The 24,121-nt window shown below is 44.2% G+C and overlaps 1 long non-coding RNA gene across 2 annotated transcripts; it reads right to left on the reverse strand.

Moving 5' to 3' along the window:
• Positions 1-1,639: 1,639 nt before the first annotated feature.
• Positions 1,640-18,596, reverse strand: LOC148686016 (uncharacterized). Of its 2 annotated transcripts, XR_015949686.1 has the most exons (4): positions 18,322-18,596; positions 5,805-5,918; positions 5,449-5,545; positions 1,846-1,925 (listed from the first exon to the last, which is right to left on the reverse strand). It is a non-coding gene; the product is annotated as an uncharacterized LOC148686016 (long non-coding RNA). The 2 variants fall into 2 exon arrangements; XR_015949687.1 differs by lacking the exon at positions 5,449-5,545 and having other exon boundaries at positions 1,640-1,925.
• Positions 18,597-24,121: the final 5,525 nt, after the last annotated feature.

Below are 24,121 nucleotides of genomic sequence, written 5' to 3' on the forward strand. Positions count from 1 at the left end.
TAAAAACTTCTTCCCACTGTGTGCACAAAAGCTCATGACATAATGAAGTGGTAAGAAGCCACAACTGTTGCAAGATCTGTGGACTATGCTGCAGAAACATTACTCTTTTGGAATGCATTCCACTTTGCAGAATTGTGGTGGAAGCTCCACCTTGTGGCAGAGTCCCTCTCTTTTCTGCCAGCCTTGTACCCTACTCAGGAAATATCTGTTTCTCCAAGCTATCTAACATGTCATGGCCCACAGTGAGACTTATGTGGGAATAATATGGTGACTGTGGGCATAATATGGTGACTGTGGGCATGTGTGTTTTCTCTTGTCATTTTAGTCGCTTGAGCATGAGGGACAAATAAATTTGGGGAGCCCAGCTTAAAATGTTGTGTTTGTGTATTGCACCATGACTGTGCATGGCACTTTACACTGTACAGATACAAAATTAAAAAAGGAGTTCCCATCCCCAGACAGTTTAGTATCCAAATGTTGACTGTGCATGGGAAGGCAATGAGAGGGAGGGAAGAGAGAGGCAGTGTTCACAAGGTAGTCATTTGCAAGCAGATGCACTTGCACACACCTAGGCTTAATTTCAGTTGCAGTTGAGGACCAAAATCAGCCACCTCAGACCCTATGATTGTTGGTGCCACCGTCACTGGGAGCTCTCTGGTTGAAGCTGACCCATAGCAGGGCCTTTTCAGTGGTGGCTCTCCATTTGTGAAAGACTCCTCTAGCGTAGCCTGTCTGTCTCCATCATAATTAACTCTCAGGAGGAATTTGAAACATTCCTGTTTTTTTACCCAGCCATTTGGAATACAACTCCCGGAGCACAGGTTGGAATTATACTTTTTACTGCAATCAATGCCTTTTAAAATGCTTTAAACTGTAAGCTTTTGGTTGTCCTTAACTTTCATTGTTTTTGGAATGTTTTAACTGTTCTAGAATGTTTTCCTTTTAAAATTGTGGAACTGTTTGCTGCCCTGAGCTCCTTCGGGAAGCACAGCAAGATAAATAATAATAATAATAATAATAAATAATAATAATAATAATAATAATAATACTCTAACTAAGTCAAACCCTCACAGAAAAGGTGGGCCTTTATCAGGGATTTGAAGTAAAAGAGAGGTGTTGTCACATTGGTGTTGTGGGAATGAGTTCTGAGGATTGCAGACAGCAAGAGAGAAATGATGGAGACCTAGGAAAATAGGAGGCTGCCTTATACTGAATCAGACCATTGATCAATGTGATTTTCTAGGGTTTGGGGCGGGAATCTTTTCCAGCCCTACCTGGAGATGCCAGAGACCAAACATGTTTTTTTTTTTTTTTGCACGCCCTATGACCCATCCCCTAACAAAGTGTTGAGACAAATCAGAATACCTTTGTGAGTTTATGGTGATACAAAGAGCAAAGACCAAGACCAGGGATGTCAACAAGGCTGTAGAAAGCTATAAAGGTCAAAAGGTTCATTCTGGAACTGCTAAGAAGCCACTGTGGGGGATGCAACAGCTTCCTAGGTTGTATGTATCAGCATGCAAACCTATGAAGTTCAGAGCAGCATCCGCTGGGTTCTCAGGAAGCCTTCTGTCCAGATACATCCTTGTAGGAACTTCTAAAACATTTTGCTTAGTGCTCTTGAAATATTTTTCAATGCTCTTTCTTCTTTCTGTAACATTTGCCATTTTCCTGCTATTGGCTGAAACGGTTTTGTTTGATGCCTGCAATAATTTTGGTATCTATTATATTACACGAATTGAAGGGATCGTTGGTTTAAATTTCAGAAGTAAGCACAAGTAACTTCAAAAGTAATTGATTTTCATAGGGGAGGGAATTATTGGGTAACTCCAACAGAAGCTTCTCAGGTCAGTTTTGCGTGGCAGAGTTCTGTAAATTGTTACAGATGCATTGTTGTGCTTTGAAATTCTGGAACAAATAGCTTGCTTTGAGAAATGTGGGGGGAACAGAGAACAGAGAACAGAGAACAGAACAAATTAAATTACTCACAGCACAGAAGACACTAGGAAGAATGGCAGATGGTGTCAAATTTACTTCTTATGGACCAATTCAGAGATGAATGTTAACAGAAAATCAGATATTAGTGGTGACCGGGCAACAATATAACCCAAAAATGTTTGCCATGATAGCTGAGGTCTCATGGATCACAGTGGACAAATTAGGAACATAGGAAGCTGCTTTATACCAAGTCAGACCATCGGCCCAGGAGATCCTCTGAAAGCCCAAGTTGTCATATCTTTGTGCAAAACAGTTGTAGCCCTAGAGAGCCCAGCCACTCTCTAGGGTTTCAGGTTGAGGATACCTAGAGATGCTGATGATTGAACCAGGGACTTTCTGCATACAAGGGGGATGCTCTACCACTAAGTACAGACCTTTCTGCACTAAAAACAAACCAGTTTAAAAGTTGTTGCTCTTGGCTAGGTTATACACCTATGTAGTGTTATTAGGGTAATTACTAGGGTAACCAATGGGTCTTAAACCCTCAATGAGTTAGGGACTTCCCCTGCATGTGAAGATAGTCTCCAGTGGATAGAGTGGGCAAGACCAATAGTGGGTCCAACTGCCAATAAGACAGTGTCTACACGTGTTGTAGAAGGAAGTTAGGGGCAGGTGGGGCTTGCCAACCTGGGAAGGTAGCCATCTAGGAGAAGGAAACTCTGATCCTAAACATTGGCTGCCTTGCAAGATATCTTCCAGAGAAGAAAAGGCTAAGGGGTAAACCCTACACAAATCTGGAGTCCCAAAGATAATTGGGTGGCACCTTGTATCCCTCCTTCCAGCAACTCCTGCAGCCAAGCTGGTTCCAAACATATTGCTCTGCTTTCCCTTGGACCAAATCTGTGAGGCTGAGAGGTAGGTCTTGTTGTGTGAGTAGCCCAGGACCAACATACACGCTGCCCAGGCTTGCATCCCAGGAAGGCCACTTTGGTGCTGCTAACACAGCGGTTCGATTTCACTCCTGGAGGTGCACTCCATTGTCTCTCAAAACAGACGGATGCTGACAAGTGTTACTAGTGTTATAGGCAAACATGCCAGGGAAATATTTTGAATGGGGACTTAATTTAAACTGAGTGCTGCAGAGAGATACTGAGGAATGTTACAGACTAGCAACTTTAGTGCTGGCCTCTCATTTTTTGTGAGCTAAGAGGAAATTGTTTTGTCTCCATTTTCCAGTATTTCTCAGGGCTAATGGTACGATACCTTAAAGCAGCTGTGGATTATACTTTGTCAGTCTGAGGGCCACATTTCCCAGTGGGAACCTTCTGGGGGCTGCATGTAAGGAGTGAGTGGGGCTAGATGCAAAAGTGAGGGTGGCAATGAGATGTTCCTCTTCCCTTTGGACAGTAGGATTCATTCCCTTCCATTTGCCTGGGCAAATAGAAATGCCATAACCTGGTGCAGGAAAAATGGGAATGTCAGCCGTTAATGTCCTATCTCTTTGGGGAGGGCATTTAGACTGGAGGAGCCACTGCAGAAAAGTTTCTCTCCTGTTGGAGATACGCAACATCCCTCCATTAAGGAAGGATTTCCTGTTTCCCTGGACCTTTTTTGTGAGCCTCTTGACTTACTGAGTTCTGCTGATTCTGATGGCTGCATTGTGTATGGTTATTATTTATTGTTTTGTAGTTTTTATTGGTGGCTTTACTCAATTGTCTTGGTCATTTCTGCTGTAGCCCACTCTCAAATTACTTCTGTGATGAAGAGCATGGAACAAATAACTGAAATAAATAAGGAAGTTATTCAGAAAAGGACTTCAGCTTGGAAGGATGATGGTCCTTCTATTTGAAGGGCTGTTTGGTCCAAGCCCGGCTTAAAGAAGAATTGTTAAGAAGAGAAAGCAGGAGGGGCCTTGAAGCTGCCTATCCACCATTAGCTTCTGGATATTGCAAGATGTATTGTTTTTCTGTTTTCTAGTAATCATTTCTACATTTGCATATATACATGTAAATTAGCATATGCAAATTTTATGGAAACAACTGCCCTCTTTTGTCCTCTCTTTTGGTGATGCATGTCCCCTTTCTGGCCACTCTAGCCTCAAATGAAAAGTTTAAGATTTGGGGAGGCTGATACGTGAAGTCTGTTGTCTTTGTCCATGGAGTTTTCTTGGCAGGGATACTGGAGTGGCTTGCCAGTTCCTTCTCCAGGTGGATCACGTTTAGTCAAAACTCTCCACTATGACCTGTCCATCTTGGGTGGCCCTGCATGGCATAGCTCATAGCTTCTCTGAGTTATTCAAGCCCCTTCGCCACGACAAGGCATTGATCCATGAAGGGGCCGAAGAATTGATGCTTTTGAATTATGGTGCTAGAGGAGACTCTTGAGAGTCCCATGGACTGCAAGAAGATCAAACCTATCCATTCTTAAGGAAATCAGCCCTGAGTGCTCCCTGGAAGGACAGATCGTGAAGCTGAGGCTCCAATACTTTGGCCACCTCATAAGAAGAGAAGAATCCTTGGAAAAGACCCTGATGTTGGGAAAGATTGAGGGCACTAGGAGAAGGGTACGACAGAGGACGAGATGGTTGGACAGTGTTCTCGAAGCTACGAACATGAGTTTGACCAAACTGCGGGAGGCAGTGCAAGACAGGAGTGCCTGGCGTGCTATGGTCCATGGGGTCACGAAGAGTCGGACACGACTAAATGACTAAACAACAACAACAACATACGTGAAGTCAATGCAGCAACCATGTGGGTGGGTGGTAATCACACAGGTCTTTCCTGTCCATCTTTTTCTTCTGCAAGGTTTAATATTTAGAACCATAGCTCCGTGGTTGAGCATCTGCTTTACACACAGAAAGTCCCAGGTTCAATCCCTGGCATCTCCAGGTAGGGTTGAGAGAGTAGCTCCTTCCTCAAATCCTGGAGAGCCTCTGTCAGTCAGTGAATTAGTCATCACTGAGCTAGAAGGACCCAATTATTTGACTTTGAATCAGCCAGTTTCCTACGTTGCTATGTTCATTTGTACCCAATGTTAAGGGCCAATCTAAGGTTTCTTTTATTGTCTCATCTGCACATGAAATCACACCATTTTCTTTCTCTTTCTAAATAACGTTACTTGCATTGACCCCTTTGGGTCTGATGAACTATAAATCTTAATAATGCCTGAGATGATGACCAACGCATTTTTGCGGCACCAGGAAAGTCAAGGACATCTCATTATCCAGGCCTTCTTTCCCTTTCCTTCTACTTCCTTCAGCTTTTGATTAACCTGCAGGTTGTGTAAACAGATCAGAGACTGAAGTGAGTTAAGGGGCCTATTATCTCAGGATAATGAACCGTGTAAATATGTGTCCGGGTGAGAGCCTATGTTGAATCAAGACATAGATTTTATCCATTTTCTGCCACTTGTAGCCAACAGAAATGCCACAGCCCAATTAACAAAGATGTAGCCAATTTGCTTGCATCTGAGATGATTAATCATCTTTTGCAGCAACACAGCACAGCTTACATGTAGTGGTTTGTTCCTCTGTCAAATGATACCTTTCTGTCCATCTATCTGAATCAGTGGTGTATCTCTCCAGATCAGGGGATTTCAAGCTTAGGTTCTGTGATGAAACGATTAGTCAAGGTGAGCAAGCTGCCCCAAATATAGCTTCTTTACCAATAATGATCTTTTTCTGCAATCTGCAATTCCAGAGAAACATTCTGCAACATAGGAGCCAGCTCTTAAGGGCTGAGGTCCCTTTGCACCCTCCCCCCCAAAATATTTGAGGGTGCCAGGCTTGCCCAAAGTTGATTGGCATTGCCATTCAAATGGTGTGCATGAGCCACATCTTGTGATCGATTATGCAGGGTGGGGCTTACCTGGGTCTGCTCAATATTTCATTCAAGTTGGCAGCCCTGTTCTGCGACATACTTATTTGGTGTCCTTTGGCAATAGCGAGGCCCAACAGGTCACATTGAGCTTCATCAATTGCCCTGGAAAAGTAGTGGGTCAATATTTACCATAAACCTGTGATGTGCTCAAGAGGAATAGTTAGTCCCCCTGAACTGTGATATCCCACGGAAACATATCCAGAGTTCCTCAATGTTCAGTGAAAGCTCTGGAAAGTTTACTTATCAAAGCAAGAATATTTACTTTTGATCTCGTGAAAACCCCTGGCGTTATACCCTTTAGATACCGTAGTTAGTAAGAGTAACAGGCCAAGACATGGGAGACTGGGGTTCAAATCTCTACGCAGGCATAGGCAAACTCGGCCCTCCAGATGTTTTGAGACTACAATTCCCATCACCCCTGACCACTGATCCTGTTAGCTAGGGATGGTGGGAGTTGTAGTCCCAAAACATCTGGAGGGCCGAGTTCGCCTATGCCTTCTCTACTGGGCCATGAAGCTCACTGGCTGACCATGGGGCAGTCACTGTCTCTCATTCTATCCTACCTCACAGGGTTGTTGTGAGGCTAAAAAGGGAAGAGGGAGAATCATGTGTATGCTGCCTTGAGCTCCTTGAAGGAAAGGTGGGATATGTATGTATGGTAACAACAAACAAACAAACAAACAAACAAATAAATAAATAAATAAATAAATAAATAAAGGTGATAGCGAATAATAATAATAATAATGGGCAATCTTTTCTTTAAAAACAGCAGGCCTACTGTTACTCATCTTCCCCTCTTAGTGGGTCACATTCTACCTTCTCTTCATCATGTAAAAGTTCCATGGTAGCTACATAGGAGTTGCTATGCTGGAGGCAGCCCAAGATATTTTGGTGGCTGAGAAAATCCAAATCGAGTAACAGTGGTATATTAATAAATAACAATTCCCAGTTTTCAGTCCTTGAATGACAACCTGTCAAATTGTTGCCCAGTCCCACTTAATATGCCTTGGTTGATATATAGGACAGGATGCTCCCCCATTCAAATCACTACCCACACACCCAACCAGCTAAAAGTGTTCTTGTTGTGGCTACATCTTCTGAGTCATCATCTCAACGCTTCACATCTGACAGTGAGTACCCATATGAAGAGGCCATGCTCCTGGTGTCTTTCTGCATTGCTGCCAAAGTGTTCCCAAAATCAAGCTGTAAATTCACAAATAAATAGGTAATAAAGGCCACAGTTTTAATGGGCAAAACTACACGTGACCATTATTCATATTTTCTGTGGTTGGTTGGTTGGTTGTTTAAGTGTGCTTAACCTGGAAGCATTTATTTGAAGAAAAATAGGATCCAATTCAGAATTTGCTCCTGATCTAAATCAGGGCCCAGCACAATACTGGCTTTCTTGCCCCTGTTTAGTACAAATAGCTCTACAAAGTGCTGTTTTAGCCAGTGGGCTATTCTGAGTACAGGACCCTAATCTGACTTGGGAGCAAGTTTTGGATTGGGATCCATGCTGATTAATAGCCCCACCCCACTAATAAACACCACCCGGTTAAGCACACACACCACTTTTTAAGTGTGAGTAATTGACACATGTAGTTTGGTCCAAAGAGATCCTAAAAACTGGGCATTTGATGCTGCAATTGTTATTTGTACCACTAGAGGTCAGAAGAAAACACGACCAGAAAAAGAATTGCATGCAAATGACTCAGGAAGCATCACATCCAAAACTGCACTTTCCGGGCAGCTTATGTTCCCAATTAACAAGACAGCATGTTTCAATTTTTCAAAAATAATTTTTTTGTTTCCGTTGCCTGGCAACCAGGAAGCACATTTTTAAAATAAAGCATATGCCAAGATTTTCCATTGTACTTTATTCTAGTTCACAAGCATACAACTTGGTGGGGGTGGGGGTGTGTGTGGAGAAAACCACCCTGGCAGTATGTTAATTATGTCTTTGTCAAGATGCAACACTCTACCGGTAGTTAAGCCTTATACTTTGAGACTGCAGGTGCTTCAAACCAACAGATAAACCCACCCACCCCCCAGATAAAACGATGTAAATTTTCACTGCACTTCCTCCCAGTTGGCAAACCATATCTTCCACCCTCTGTTTTGCAAGTCAATTGGCACAAGAAGTGATAAAACTAGCATTGAGTCCATTTCCAGATGCCCATGTACTGTGGCTTCACTTTTGGTTTCCATTCAAAATGCTGACATTTCCTTCCGGCTGATTTTATGTGGGATGGTGACTCCTTTATTTAGCGATGCCCTTTCTTGGGGTTCTGTCCTTAGGAATACCCAGTCCCTTCTCTTATGAAGTTGCATCAGCAGCATAAACTACCGTATATTCTACTTTTCTTTTTGTACCTCAACACATCTTCCCTGGCTGGTGCCCTTCAGCTGTTTAAGAACTAACCCAGCAATCCACCATTGATCCCCACACTGAAAGAGTAGGAAGACTTGAGTGTAAAAGAAGGATTAAGAGGTGTGTTAGGCAAAGTAAGCTGTGTTGGTTCATGATAACTAAATCCAAAATCCACTGTCAGGCCATTAAGGCAAACCAAAACATTGCAAATTTTGACCCTGGTTTGCACATCATGGTAGCCAAGGTTTTTCCTATGGTTACAGGTTGTGGTTAAGGAGAGTTCTTAACTAGGATCCTGTTCAAACTTTGGCTTAGCTGCCTTGCCACACTGTGCTAAAAGGACCAGGGAGAAGCAACGTGGGTGTGAATTCCTTTCTGGGAGCCAACACATTGTCCTGGAATAAACTGTAGTTTGGCTTTCTGTGACATCCAAATGAAACCTATGAAGCAGCAAGCTTTTAACTTCTCCAGAACCTGCCTACCTCCCAAGTGGAGCCAAAACTATTTAGTCTTTTATTTCCTCCCATACGCCATCTTAAGACTGTAGTGTAGACTCCATGACTTTGACATTAAGGCCATATTCAATGCCATACATTTAAAGCACAATGATATAGTCATGACTTCCCACAAAGAATTCTGGGAGCTGTGGTTTGTTAAGGGTGCTGGGAGTTGTTAGAAGGCTCCCATTCTTCTCAGAGTAGTTTAACTCCTCCTCCTAGGGAACCCTAACTCATCTACCCCTGCTTTGTTTTACATCTAGCCTGAGGTAAAGTTCTGGAAAAATTCAAATGCTATTTTGGGACATTTTGGTTGGTCTAAGACAGGCATCCCCAAACTGCGGCCCTCCAGATGTTTTGGCCTAAAACTCCCATGATCCCTAGCTGACAGGACCCAGTGGTCAGGAAAGATGGGAATTTTAGTCCAAAACATCTGGAGGGTTGAAGTTTGGGGATGCCTGGTCTAAGAGATATTCACCTGACTGAAGATACTGGATCTTTATCACCTGTAGACACTAAAGATTTGTAGCATGCATCCAAGGCTTTTAATTAATTTAATTAATTAATCTGTAGGTACCATCATTATAACATGGTGGTAACAGTATCTCAGACTGAAAACTGCATTTCAGACTTCTTTCGGAGAAAAGCCCACGCTTCAGGATTTCAGGTAGCTTTTCTGCAAGAAATTCAACTGTATTTTTAAATTTCTGTTGAATTTTCCATGTATTCTTATTGCTTGGTGCAGTGAAATCGTAGTTCTTCATAGGATGTGAATGGCATTTATTTTCATCACAGTGCATCAGAAAAGAAATGTGTCCTCACTCCCTTCAATATGTCACCTCAAAACCATTTGGCAAGAAGGGAGAGAGATTTTCTGAAAACAACAGTGGCTTCCTTTTTTTCTTTTTCTTTTTGCAACTGAATATATTTGCAGCTGAGTATTAATCTACAGCCATGACTCATCACCACTGAATGCAAGTTTATCTCGCACAATTAACATGGCACATTGCAACAAATGGAAAGGAGTTAAAAATTAAGCTGCACACCACAGACTACAAACTCTGTTACTAACCCAGATGGCAGTTTAAAACAACAGAAAACAAAACCCTGAACTGCTGTATTGGCCACAAATGTACAGAGCAATTCTAACTATAGGAAGCTGGTGGAAATTAATGTCGAGTTAAGTAAAGCCAGTATAAACTTTGCACTTCCCTAGATCTTCCTTTGGCATAGGTTCTCCCATTTAAATCCACTTTCAGGAGTGGGGCTGCTGCCAGCTGAGCCTGCCTGAGCCTGGCAGAGGGACAACAAAAAGCTTTTAATATACTGTATAATTTGACTTACACGACCCTTACTGCTAGTGTAAGTTCCGCCAGGTAACCAGATCACATAGAATCATAGAATTGTAGCATAGCTGCCAAGTACCCCGTTTTCCCCGGGGAAACCCCCGTTTTTACTTACCTTTTCCCAGTGGTCCCTCATATCACTTTGTCTCCCGTTTTTCTCCGTTATTTTCTCCTGCCATTTTTTTCCTTTCTAATTTGCCCTTCTATGGGCACCAAAATGGCCGCCGCCAGCTTCAAAAGTTGCATCTACGCATGCCCGGAAGTGCATAGACGCGACTTCCGGTGTCGTCGTCGGCCATTTTTGGTGCCCATCGATGGGCAGAGCGACACCGGAAGTTGCGTCGACACACTTCCTGCCATGCGTAGAAGCGACTTTCGAAGCCGGTAGTGGCCATTTTTGGTGCCCATAGAAGGGCAAAGTGACACCGGAAGTTACGTCGATGCAACTTCCGGTGTCACAGGGCTGCCGGTCCCGGATTCTGCAGTCCGGGATTTGGAAGGTAAGAATTGTAGAGCTGGAAGGGACCCCAAGGTGGGTAGAATGGGAAGCTTCATGCTGGCAGAGACAAGCACTGGCTAGCAGGGCTGGGCAGAAGGACACCTTTGCGTAGCCCAAGCCACCCTACCCATCCAAGTGCAAAGCTTGGCTCAGATTGCAGTCGGAGCATGTGCAGTTGCAACAACTACATAATGTTTAGCCCTGCTTTCCCTCCTTTTGTTGTCAGCCCTGTGTTTGAATGTTATATTGTAAGCTCCTTGGGGCACAGCCCTGTCCTCTTATCCTCTGCAAAATGTCATGACCACAGATGGTGCTATATAAATAACTAGAATTGTAGCAAAGGCACTAACAGCTGCTGAAGTTTGGGCATCTTGAGTATATAGGCTTCCTCGCAGTTCCTAGGCAAGGCATTTTTTTGGCATTAATCTGGGGTGAAACTACTTAAAAATATCCCTTTGTATTTGAAAGGGGAGGAAAAATGACTCACTGGGTTGGAATTGTTCACTTCTCAATGCTGGCATGGAGGAGGTCGGTCTAGAACAGCTCTTTTTTGTTGCAAGTATTTTCCTCCTATGAAGATAATAAACCTTGACATTCAAGTCAATTTGTCCCCTTCTGAGACAAGGCTCTGATGCTGGCAAATAGAGACACACACTGGCACGTAGCCTTATTAGTATCGATGGGAATTTTTGTAATGTAACGGGTTTAGAAGGGGCCAGTGGGTGTCAGCTACCGAATGCTCAAAGCAGCGTTGGGTGTGCCATATCAAAAATCCAATTTCAAGAATGACACATCCTTCAAGAAACTATCCCAAACTATCTCTATAGTTATGTTTTGTATCATCTCAGTCTTCATGTTTCCCTCCATGATGGTAGAGTACGCACAGTGCATGCTGAAGGACTAAACAAGTACTAGGCTAGATGGACAAATAGTCTAGCCTAGTATAAGATCACTTCCTACATTCCCGCCAATGACCTCATTCTCCTTCCTGAGCAATTTCCACGCAGAGTGATGTCATTGTTGAAAGTCACTAGAAATTATTGCCATGCGCTTGGATTCAGTGGAGATGTCCAGCTACCAATGACTCCAAAAGACTCAGTATGGAGGGGGCAGTAAGGTTTGGAACAGCACTGGCAGAGTTTAGTTTAGAAAACCCATCCAACTTCCTTTCCCCAATGCTTTATTTATCTGGGGCTGCAGGGTAAGTTTAGCTGAGAACCAGTGGCTGCACATAGGTTCACGCAGTGAGCTTCATGGCTGAGGTTGGTGGTACAACGTGTGGGATATTGCTCTAGCGGAAAAGCTAGCTGGTGTGAGTAGGACAGGGAGAAAAATGAAAGTAAAATATATGTTAGAAGGTAATAGAAGGACGCGGGTGGCACTGTGGTCTAACTGCAGAGCCTAGGGTTTGCCAGTCGGAAGGTCGGCAGTGTGAATCCCCGCGATGGGGTGAGCTCCCGTTGCTCAGTCCCAGCTCCTGCCAACCTAGCAGTTTGAAAGTACGTCAAAGTGCAAGTAGATAAATAGGTACCACTCCGCTGGGAAAGTAAACGGCGTTTCCGTACGCCGGCTCCCTTGGCCCAGGGGCGTCGCGATGGGGGCGGTCCACCCCGGGTTCCTTGCTACGTCATTACGTAGCAGCACCGCGCAGCGCCCCCCCCCCCAGTGCATGGCAATTTGCCGCTCCGGGTGTCACAGCAGCTCGCTACGCCACTGCCTTGGCCAATAACGCGAGATGAGCGCCGCAACCCCAGAGTTGGTCACGACTGGACCTAATGGTTAGGAGTACCTTTACCTTTAATATCCACTTACTGTGTATGTATGCAAAAAGCAGGTTGATTTTGTGGTACTGGAAGCAGTGGGCTTCAACTTAGAAGGCCACCTCTAGCTTTGAGTCCCCAGTGTCTCATTCCTCCTTGCAAATGTGCTCAGCTTATTTTTTTTTAAAAAAAGAAAGTGTTTCGGGCATTTATCCTGAGTGATGGGAACCAATGTTTCAGTGCAAAGCATTAGATGAGACTGCTGCAGAGGGGGATCAATATTCACAATGAAGATTGCAGGTTTGACAGATCGAAACACATTCTGTTTACCTGAGAATCAATAACTATATCAGCTACCAGTGGCTTTACAAAGTACCTTTCTTTCATGCAAGGTGGTGGTGCCACCAATGCAATTAAGTACAGACATTTATAAATGTGCACTAAACAGCATATCTTCATCCTGGTTGGAATTGCAGCATATTCAGTGAATTTAACTGCCCTGTTATGTAGGTCCTTGAGATGTCTGTAAAACTAAAGCTAGGGCAAATGGATCTGCATTGTAATAGTGAGAGAATAGCACCTGATATCAGTATAAAACACTGTTTTTCTTCCTAAAGTAGCATACCAGCATGCCTAATACACAGGGCAACAGGTACCTAGAACTTAATGTCAAGATAGGCTTCTGAGCAGTTACAAGTTTAAAAACCCATTGCACAAGGATTAAAATATAAATATTCATAATTTAAAACAAACAAATTGCACAGGCATTAGAATAGAGACATAATTAAAATACATAATAAAACAGGCATTAGAATAGAGACATAATTAAAATACATAATAAAACAATCCCTTCAAAACATTGAAATGTAAGCATCCACAATTAAAATATTCAATAAAGCAAATCCCATTCAGAACAACACAGTAAAGGACTAGAGCTGTATGCACACCACACACACCAAGAACATTTCTGGCCCCCCCTAATTCTGGGAACTGTGGCACCCTTAACAAGCTACAGTTTCTAGGGTTCTCTGTGTGCAGTCCACTGCTGCAGTCCCAACCCCACCTATCTGGGTGTAAGTTCAATTGATATCAATAGGACTTACTTCTGGGTAGGCATGGTTAGGATTGTGCTGTAAGTCTTGTACATTCATACTAAGATAAGGAATACCAAGCTTTATCATTTTATAGCTAATAGGTTGCAGTAAAACTGACTAAACACCACTGGAGAACCTGGTGTGCTTTTTAAAGTTATTTTTATGTATTTTAATCTATTTGCCTTGCTATATACTGTCCTTTGGGTGGTGCAAAGGGTGGTATATGAGTTACCTAAATAAATAAATGTTAAAATGAGACAAAGAAATTGGGAACTAGTGTATGTGTAGCTTTAAGATAACCAAATCTAGCACTCTGTTGATGATGCCATCATTGGTTAAACCACATGGTGAGCCTCTTAAGAGTTATCGTATTTTTACCCTGTCCAAAGTCTGACCCTGTAAGCACTACACCAAGGTGAGAGCTTTGGGGTGGCAACCTTGCTGCCCCTGAATTTAGATTACTCTAAATGGGCATCTCAGGGGTAATGAGATGCTCCGGGGGATTCTGTCTGTGCTATCATGCCCCATCCTCACTTTGAGATTTCAAATATCATCATTAACATACAGTAAGAGTTAAAAGACAGCATGTTGGAGCCAGTGGCTGGGCGAGCCAGGATGAGGAAGAAAGGAAGCCTTCATGTACCGAGCCCAGAGCACTGACCTGTTGAGCTCAGCATTGCCTATCAACAGAATCATGGAAGTGTAGAGTGGGAAGGGACCACGAGGATCTTCTAGTCCAACTTGCTGCAATGCTGGTATCTTTTGCCCAATGTGGAACTCGAACCCACAACCCTGGAACTAAGAGTCCCATGCTCTACTGACTGAGGTGACTGGAGCAGGTAGCCAGAGTCTCAGGCTGAGGTCTTTCCCAGTTTTGCCAGAAAATAATAATAATAATAATAATAATAATAATAATAATAATAATAATAATAATAAATTTTATTATTTATACACCGCCCATCTGGCTGGGTTTCCCCAGCCACTCTGGGCGGCTTCCAACAGACATTAAAATACAATAATTTATTAAACATTAAAAGCTTCCCTAAACAGGGCTGCCTTCAGATGTCTCCTAAAAGTCTGGTAGTTGTTTATCCCTTTGACATCTGGTGGGAGGGCGTTCCACAGGGCGGGTGCCACTACCAAGAAGGCCCTCTGCCTGGTTCCCTGTAGCTTGGCTTCTCGTAGCGAGGGAACCGCCAGATGGCCCTCAGTGCTAGACCTCAGTGTCCGGGCAGAACGATGGGGCTGGAGATGCTCCTTCAGGTATACTGGACCAAGGCCATTTAGGGCTTTAAAGGTCAGCACCAACACTTTGAATTGTGCTTGGAAACGTACTGCGAGCCAATGTAGGTCTTTCAAGACTGGTGTTACGTGGTCTCGGCAGCTGCTCCCAGTCACCATTCTAGCCGCCGCATTCTGGATTAATTGCAGTTTCTGGGTCACCTTCAAAGGTAGCCCCACATACAGCGCATTGCAGTAGTCCAAGCGGGAGATAACTAGAGCATGCACCACTCTGGCAAGACAGTCCGCGGGCAGGTAGGGTCTCAGCCTACGTACCAGATGGAGCTGGTAAACAGCTGCCCTGGACACAGAATTGACCTGCGCCTCCATGGACAGCTGTGAGTCCAAAATGACTCCCAAGCTGCACACCTGGTTCTTCAGGGGCACACTTACCCCATTCAGGACCAGGGAATCCTCCACACCTGGCTGCCTCCTGTCCCCCACAAACAGTACTTCTGTCTTGTCAGGATTCAACCCCAATCTGTTAGCCGCCAAAATACATATTAATTAGACATACCAGGGGTTTCATGCATGCAAAGCATTTCATATATATTTTTATTACATTTGTATACTACTTTTCCTCCAAGGAGCTCAAAGCATTGTATGCCGTTCTCCCTGCCACCCTATTTTATCCTCATCCCTGTGGGGATGGTTAGGCTGAGATGCGGTGACTGGCCCAAGGTCACCCAGTGAGCTCCATAGTTGAGTAGGGATTTGAACCCTGGTGTCCCAGGCACCAAGTTCAATACACTTTAACTGTTACACCACAGTGGCTCTCAAAGCATGTCTTGACCTCTTCTCCCAAATTGCAGCTGGGAATTGGCTGATAACATCTGTGGTCATGCTGTTGCCAAGTAACATAGGTGCCAACTTCCTGGGGCCCTGTGTGCTCGAGCACCCACAAAATTCCCCATGAAGGGGCTGGGCACACACACATTTCAGTGCCAGGGCCATGCATGCTGCATGGCACCCATGGCCCTAGGCACCAACAGTCACAGGGCTAAGCTGGCACTCCTGCCAGTAGAATCATAGAATCATAGAATCATAGAGTTGGAAGAGACCACAAGGGCCATCCAGTCCAACCCCCTGCCAAGCAGGAAACACCATCAAAGCATTCCTGACAGATGGCTGTCAAGCCTCTGCTTAAAGACCTCCAAAGAAGGAGACTCCACCACACTCCTTGGCAGCAAATTCCACTGCCGAACAGCTCTTACTGTCAGGAAGTTCTTCCTAATGTTTAGGTGGAATCTTCTTTCTTGTAGTTTGAATCCGTTGCTCCGTGTCCGCTTCTCTGGAGCAGCAGAAAACAACCTTTCTCCCTCCTTTATATGACATCCTTTTATATATTTGAACATGGTTATCATATCACCCCTTAACCTTCTCTTCTCCAGGCTAAACATACCCAGCTCCCTAAGCCGTTCCTCATAAGGCATCGTTTCCAGGCCTTTGACCATTTTGGTTGCCCTCTTCTGGACACGTTCCAGCTTATCAGTATCCTTCTTGAACTGTGGTGCCCAGAACTGGACACAATACTCCAGGTGAGGTCTGACCAGAGCAGAATACAGTGGTACTATTACTTCCCTTGATCTAGATGCTATACTCCTATTGATGCAGCCCAGAATTGCATTGGCTTTTTTAGCTGCTGCATCACACTGCTGACTCATGTCAAGTTTGTGGTCAACCAAAACTCCTAGATCCTTTTCACATGTACTGCTCTCAAGCCAGGTGTCTCCCATCCTGTATTTGTGCCTTTCATTTTTTTTGCCCAAGTGTAGTACTTTACATTTCTCCTTGTTAAAATTCATCTTGTTTGCTTTGGCCCAGTTGTCTAATCTGTTAAGGTCATTCTGAAGTGTGATCCTGTCCTCTGGGGTGTTAGCCACCCCTCCCAACTTGGTGTCATCTGCAAACTTGCTCAGGATTCCCTCAAGCCCATCATCCAAGTCATTGATAAAGATGTTGAACAAGACTGGGCCCAAGACAGAACCCTGTGGCACCCCACTAGTCACTGCTCTCCAGGATGAGGAGGAGCCATTGATGAGCACCCTTTGGGTTCGGTCAGTAATCCAGCTACAAATCCACTGAATGGTAGCATTGTCTAGCCCACATTTTACCAGCTTCTTTACAAGAATATCATGGGGCACCTTGTCAAAGGCCTTGCTGAAATCAAGATAGGCTACATCCACAGCGTTCCCTTCATCTACCAGGCTTGTAATTCTGTCAAAAAATGAGATCAGATTAGTCTGACATGACTTATTTTTCAGGAACCCATGCTGACTTTTAGTGATCACAGAGTTTCTTTCTAGGTGCTCACAGACTGTTTGCTTAATGATCTGCTCTAGAATCTTTCCTGGTATTGATGTCAGGCTGACTGGGCGGTAATTGTTTGGGTCCTCTCTTTTCCCCTTTTTGAAAATAGGGACAACATTTGCCCTCCTCCAGTCTGCTGGAACTTCGCCTGTTCTCCAGGAATTTTCAAAGATTATTGCCAGTGGTTCTGAAATCACCTCTGCCAGTTCTTTTAATACTCTTGGATGTAGTTCATCTGGCCCTGGAGACTTGAATACATCTAAACTAGCCAAGTATTCTTGTACTACCTCCTTACTTATTCTGGGCTGTGTTTCCCCTGCTGAATCATCTGCTCCATATTCTTCAGGTCGGGCGTTGTTTTCTTTCTTGGAGAAGACTGAGGCAAAGAAGGCATTGAGGAGTTCTGCCCTTTCTCTGTCCCCTGTTTGCATTTCACCATCTTCTCCTCTGAGTGACCCCACTGTTTCCTTGTTTTTCCTTTTGCTACGGACATACCCATAAAAGCCCTTTTTGTTGCTTTTAACCTCTCTGGCGAGCCGGAGTTCATTCTGTGCTTTAGCTTTTCTGACTTTGTCTCTACACGTGCTGGCTATATGTTTGAATTCCTCTCTGGAGATTTCCCCCCTTTTCCATTTTTTGTACATATCCCTTTTAAATCTTAACTCAGTCAAAAGTTCTTTAGATAGCCAGCCTGGCTTCTTTAGGCACCTTCCATGTTTCCGTCTCATTGGTATTGCCTGAAGTTGTGCTTTTAATATCTCCCTTTTAACAAACTCCCAACCATCATGAACTCCCTTCCCTTTTAGTATTACTGTCCATGGGATTTCACCCAGCGTTTCACCCAGTAATTTAAAGCCACCTGAATTTCTGTATTGGAGAAGGGAGAGTGAAGTGGTGGGTCAGTGGGCTCACTTGCATGTAGCCCCCAAACACAGGTGGCACAGTGGTCTAAACCACAGAGCCTCTTGGGCTTGCCGATTGGAAGGTTGGCAGTTTGAATCCGTAAAACAGGGTCAGCTCCCATTGCTGTGTCCCAGCTCTTGCCATCCTAGCAGTTCAAAAGCATACCAGTGCAAGTAGATAAATAGGTACCGCTGTGGCTGTAAGGTAAATTGCATTTCCATGCACTCTGGCACTCGTCATGGTGTCCTGTTGCGCCAGTACCAGTTTAGTCGTGCTGGCCACATGACCCAGAAAGCTGTCTGTGGACAAAGCCAGCTCCCTTGGCCTGAAGTGAGATGAGCACCACACCCCATAGTTGCCTTTGACTGGACTTAACCATGCAGGGGTCCTTTACCTACCCCTAAAAGAATGAAGGCCTTACACCCCAAAATGAATGTCACTCACCTCTGGAAGAGAAGATGTAGCCCATCATGACATGAAAGCACTTAATGTTGCAAGTGTGCTCAAAGCTCATTGGAGTGCTGCATTGTGCTGTTATGATGGTTGAACAATACAATCCTCTGAGATCACCGAAAGTCCTGCAGCTCTCACTTGTTGATTCTCTTCTCTGACTCTGGCAGAGAAACCTGGGGCCACATTAGTGGCCTGGTCAGGCCAGCTTGGCAGGCTTATCACAGGAAGTAATAAAAATAGCAAGTTCTTTACTAGAAGCTCAATAGGGTGACTGGCAAGTTTTATAACTGGTTCTTCTACATTTGTTAGGGGGAGAAATAAATCCCTGGTTTCTCTGGGGCTTTTCAGTTCTTTTTTTTTAAAGCAGTTTGTAAATAAAGCTCTTACATGTTAAGGGAGAGAATGAAGTGTGCTGGTGGTGGTTGGGCAGACTTTATAATTGAACGGCTGTCTCTCCAAGCCGGGTTCATGGACTCAATAATTCCACTTCCAAAAGGGATGCATTCTCCTGACAAGCATTTATTCTGAGTCTATTCTATATGAATGGTAAGATTCGAAGACTGCAGTGGGGTAGAGAGTAGGCTGCAATAGAAGAATCATAGAACTGCAGAGTTGGAAGGCATCCTGAGGGTCATCTAGGCTAACTTCCTGCAATGCGGGGCTCAATGTTTCACCCCTGCCCCATTTACTTCTCTTGTTGTTGTTTAGTCGTTTAGTCGTGTCCGACTCTTCGTGACCCCATGGACCATAGCACGCCAGGCACTCCTGTCCTGCACTGCCTCCCGCAGCCTGGTCAAACCCATGTTCGCAGCTTCGAGAACACTGTCCAACCATCTTGTCCTCTGTCGTCCCCTTCTCCTAGTGCCCTCAATCTTTCCCAACATCAGGGTCTTTTCCAAGGATTCTTCTCTTCTCATGAGGTGGCCAAAGTATTGGAGCCTCAGCTTCACGATCTGTCCTTCCAGGGAGCACTCAGGGCTGATTTCCTTAAGAATGGATAGGTTTGATCTTCTAGCAGTCCATGGGACTCTCAAGAGTCTCCTCCAGCACCATAATTCAAAAGCATCAATTCTTCGGCGATCAGCCTTCTTTATGGTCCAGCTCTCACTTCCATACATCACTACTGGGAAAACCATAGCTTTTGGTTCCGGTTTCCGCCTGCAGGAATGGCGGACCTGTTTTCCATCTCTCTGACCTTCGTAAGGAATTTGGCGGTTGCTAGGGGAGTAAATGGCAACCCCCTACCCTCTCCGGGGGTTACGGAGAGGGGCCGCTGGCCCGCGATGCCCCCAGACCCACTCCGACTGTTTTTGGAGTGGGGGGAGCTTGGGCTGAGCACTTACGAGGGCCAGGACTCCCGGACGCTAATCTGCATGGCGGGGATTTCCATGGTTAAAGAAGATAATTAGGCTTAAATCTATGGACATACTTCAGAAGGAGGGGAAGAATCGCTGTTTACTGCTGAGAAATTTATGCTGCTGAGGGAGAGGAGTCAAAGACTGTATTGCATCTGGAAGAAGGATTGATGGGGACGGAGCGATAAGGGAAGTGAGTTTTTATTTTTTTTCTTCATATTGTTGCCTCGTACCTTCCCGGACGCGATGTCCTGGCTTGTTTGGAGTGAAAGAGAAGCAAAAGACTGTGTGAGTTGAACTTTATAACTGTTGTTACTGAGCATATTTTTTAAAGATGTGGAGTTGCCGATGAGAAAAGCCCCCCCCTAGTCGGACGGAAGGAGTTCTGGACGCGCTCGGAGGATTTATGAGCTGTGACGCACTTTAAATTGGAGCAGCGACCTGAAGCTAAGTTCAGCTATAGGGCAAGGAGATCCATTAATTTACCAAGAGTTTATGGTTTGATGTTTGGGTCTCCTGCCTGGAAAAGCTGTAAATTCTATAATGATCGTAAATCTTCATGGCTATGAGAGAAAACGAAAGTGATTTGAGCTTTTTAAGATGGCGCTGCTTCGAGCTGCTTCGACGCAACAGGGAGCTCCATTAAGAAGATTTATGGGGAGGCTGGACTGATTAACTCACACAGGAGAAAGAACATCTGTGAAACTTTGTTTGATATTTATCTCAGCAGCTGGGAAACAATCGGATGAAAGTGGAAAACATCTATGTGACTGTAAGGGGAAGATCTGGATTATTATGAACTTGGAGGACGATTTGAACTTTAGAAAAAAGACGGCAGTGGACAGTTGCGAGGAATTCCCAATTTCTTGAAGCATGGGAACCCAAATAAAAAATTCTTTAGATGATTTGGCATAACATTCGGCTTGATTGATAAATATATGTGTATAATTTGAAATATTGAATGTGATATAATTGGTTTTAATTGGAAAATTAATAAAAATATTTTTTAAAAAAGAAAACCATAGCTTTAACTATACGGACCTTTGTCGGCAAGGTGATGTCTCTGCTTTTTAAGATGCTGTCTAGGTTTGTCATTGCTTTTCTCCCAAGAAGCAGGCGTCTTTTAATTTCGTGACTGCTGTCACCATCTGCAGTGATCAAGGAGCCCAAGAAAGTAAAATCTCTCACTGCCTCCATTTCTTCCCCTTCTATTTGCCAGGAGGTGATGGGACCGGTGGCCATGATCTTGGTTTTTTTGATGTTGAGCTTCAGACCATATTTTGCGCTCTCCTCTTTCACCCTCATTAAAAGGTTCTTTAATTCCTCCTCACTTTCTGCCATCAAGGTTGTGTCATCTGCATATCTGAGGTTGTTGATATTTCTTCCGGCAATCTTAATTCCGGCTTGGGATTCATCTAGTCCAGCCTTTCGCATGATGAATTCTGCATATAAGTTAAATAAGCAGGGAGACAATATACAACCTTGTCGTACTCCTTTCCCAATTTTGAACCAATCAGTTGTTCCATATCCAGTTCTAACTGTAGCTTCTTGTCCCACATAGAGATTTCTCAGGAGACAGATGAGGTGATCAGGCACTCCCATTTCTTTAAGAACTTGCCATAGTTTGCTGTGGTCGACACAGTCAAAGGCTTTTGCATAGTCAATGAAGCAGAAGTAGACGTTTTTCTGGAACTCTCTAGCTTTCTCCATAATCCAGCGCATGTTTGCTATTTGGTCTCTGGTTCCTCTGCCCTTTTGAAATCCAGCTTGCACTTCTGGGAGTTCTCGGTCCACATACTGCCTAAGCCTGCCTTGTAGAATTTTGAGCATAACCTTGCTAGCGTGTGAAATGAGCGCAATTGTGCGGTAGTTGGAGCATTCTTTGGCACTGCCCTTCTTTGGAATTGGGATGTAGACTGATCTTCTCCAATCCTCTGGCCATTGCTGAGTTTTCCAAACTTGCTGGCATATTGGGTGTAGCACCTTAACAGCATCATCTTTTAAAATTTTAAATAGTTCAGCTGGAATATCATCACTTCCACTGGCCTTGTTATTAGCAGTGCTTTCTAAGGCCCATTTGACTTCACTCTCCAAGATGTCTGGCTCAAGGTCAGCAACCACACTACCTGGGGTGTACGAGACCTCCATATCTTTCTGGTATAATTCCTCTGTGTATTCTTGCCACCTCTTCTTGATGTCTTCTGCTTCTGTTAGGTCCTTACCACTTTTGTCCTTGATTATGGTAATCTTTGTACGAAATGTTCCTTTCATATCTCCAATTTTCTTGAACAGATCTCTGGTTTTCCCCATTCTATTGTTTTCCTCTATTTCTTTGCATTGCTCATTTAAGAAGATCCTCTTGTCTCTCCTTGCTGTTTTTTGGAAATCTGCATTCAGTTTCCTGTATCTTTCCCTATCTCCCTTGCATTTTGCTTGCCTCCTCTCCTCCGCTATTTGTAAGGCCTCGTTGGACAGCCATTTTGCTTTCTTGCATTTCCTTTTCCTTGGGATGGTTTTCGTTGCTGCCTCCTGTATAATGTTACGAGCCTCCATCCATAGTTCTTCAGGCACTCTGTCCACCAAATCTAAATCCTTAAACCTGTTCCTCACTTCCACTGTGTATTCATAAGGGATTTGATTCAGATTGTATCTTACTGGCCCAGTGGTTTTTCCTATTTCTTCAGTTTAAGCTGGAATTTTGCTATAAGAAGCTGATGATCTGAGTTACAGTCAGCTCCAGGTCTTGTTTTTGCTGACTGTATAGAGCTTCTCCATCTTTGGCTGCAGAGAATATAATCAATCTGATTTCGATGCTGCCCATTTGGTGATATCCATGTGTAGAGTCGTCTCTTGTGTTGTTGGAAGAGAGTGTTTGTGATGACCAGCTTGTTCTCTTGACAGAACTCTATTAGCCTTTGCCCTGCTTCATTTTGAACTCCAAGGCCAAACTTGCCAGTTATTCCTTTTATCTCTTGATTCCCTACTTTAGCATTCCAATCCCCTGTAATGAGAAGAACATCCTTCTTTGGTGTCATTTCTAGAAGGTGTTGTAGGTCTTCATAGAATTGGTCATTTTCACTGTCTTCAGCACCGGTAGTTGGTGCATAAACTTGGATTACTGTGATGTTAAAAGGTCTGCCTTGGATTCGTATCGAGATCATTCTGTCATTTTTGAGATTGCATCCCATTACAGCTTTTGCCACTCTTTTGTTGACTATGAGGGCCACTCCATTTCTTCTACGGGATTCTTGCCCACAGTAGTAGATATGATAGTCACCCGAACTGAATTCGCCCATTCCCTTCCATTTTAGTTCACTGATGCCCAGGATGTCGATATTTATTCTTGTCATCTCATTTTTGACCACATCCAGCTTACCTCCATCCATGGTTCTTACATTCCAGGTTCCTATGCAATATTTTTCTTTACAGCATCGGACTTTCCTTTCGCTTCCAGGCATATCCGCAACTGAGCGTCCTTTCGGCTTTGGCCCAGCCGCTTCATCAGCTCTGAATCTACTTGTACTTGTCCTCCGCTCTTCCTCAGTAGCATGTTGGACGCCTTCCGACCTGAGGGGCTCATCTTCCAGCGTCATAACTTTTATATGCCTGTTGTCTTTGTCCATGGAGTTTTCTTGGCAGGGATACTGGAGTGGCTTGCCAGTTCCTTCTCCAGGTGGATCACGTTTAGTCAAAACTCTCCACTATGACCTGTCCATCTTGGGTGGCCCTGCATGGCATAGCTCATAGCTTCTCCGAGTTATTCAAGCCCCTTCGCCACGACAAGGCATTGATCCTTCTCTTACTTCTTAAAATTAGAAACATGAGAAGCTACCTTACACCAAGCCGGGCCAATTGCCCATCTTGTGCTAAGCTCTCTGACTGGCAGCTCCTCTCAGGCAGAGTTCTTTTGCATGACCCTCTGACTAAACACCAGGAAGGACTTTCTGATAGGTGGATGACCACCAATCAGGGATGCTTTGGTTTAGAGTCATGCATTGCAGGGGGATGGACAAGAGGACCCTTGGGGGGCCTTCCAACTCTATGATTCTATGGGATCCATTAAACTTGAGATACCAAAGATTGCACTGGGGAAGTTCTGCATGCAGAGCATTTGTTCCATCACTGAGTTGCGGTTCAATTCTCCCCATACTCCCATCTCTTTACATTTTATATCCCATCCTTTTCTGTCTCCACAACTGTTCCTGCATAAGGTTGCCAAACGTAGATTTCAAAAATTCTGGTTTCTGTCAGGCCAAGGGGTCATGGACACTGTTAGCAGGACCCACACATCGGGTCTTTTCAGTGCAGCTGGGCATATCACAAAACAGATTTCTGGGGAGAACCCAGCCACCCACTGCCTTAAAATTGCTCTGAGACACCTATACATAGAAATTAGCATCTGCAGTGTTTGAGCAAATATTGCCATGAGGCAATGC

The sequence above is a fragment of the Zootoca vivipara genome, chromosome 4 (genome assembly GCF_965207765.1).
Source record: "Zootoca vivipara chromosome 4, rZooViv2.hap1.1, whole genome shotgun sequence".
Taxonomy (NCBI): Eukaryota; Metazoa; Chordata; class Lepidosauria; order Squamata; family Lacertidae; genus Zootoca; species Zootoca vivipara.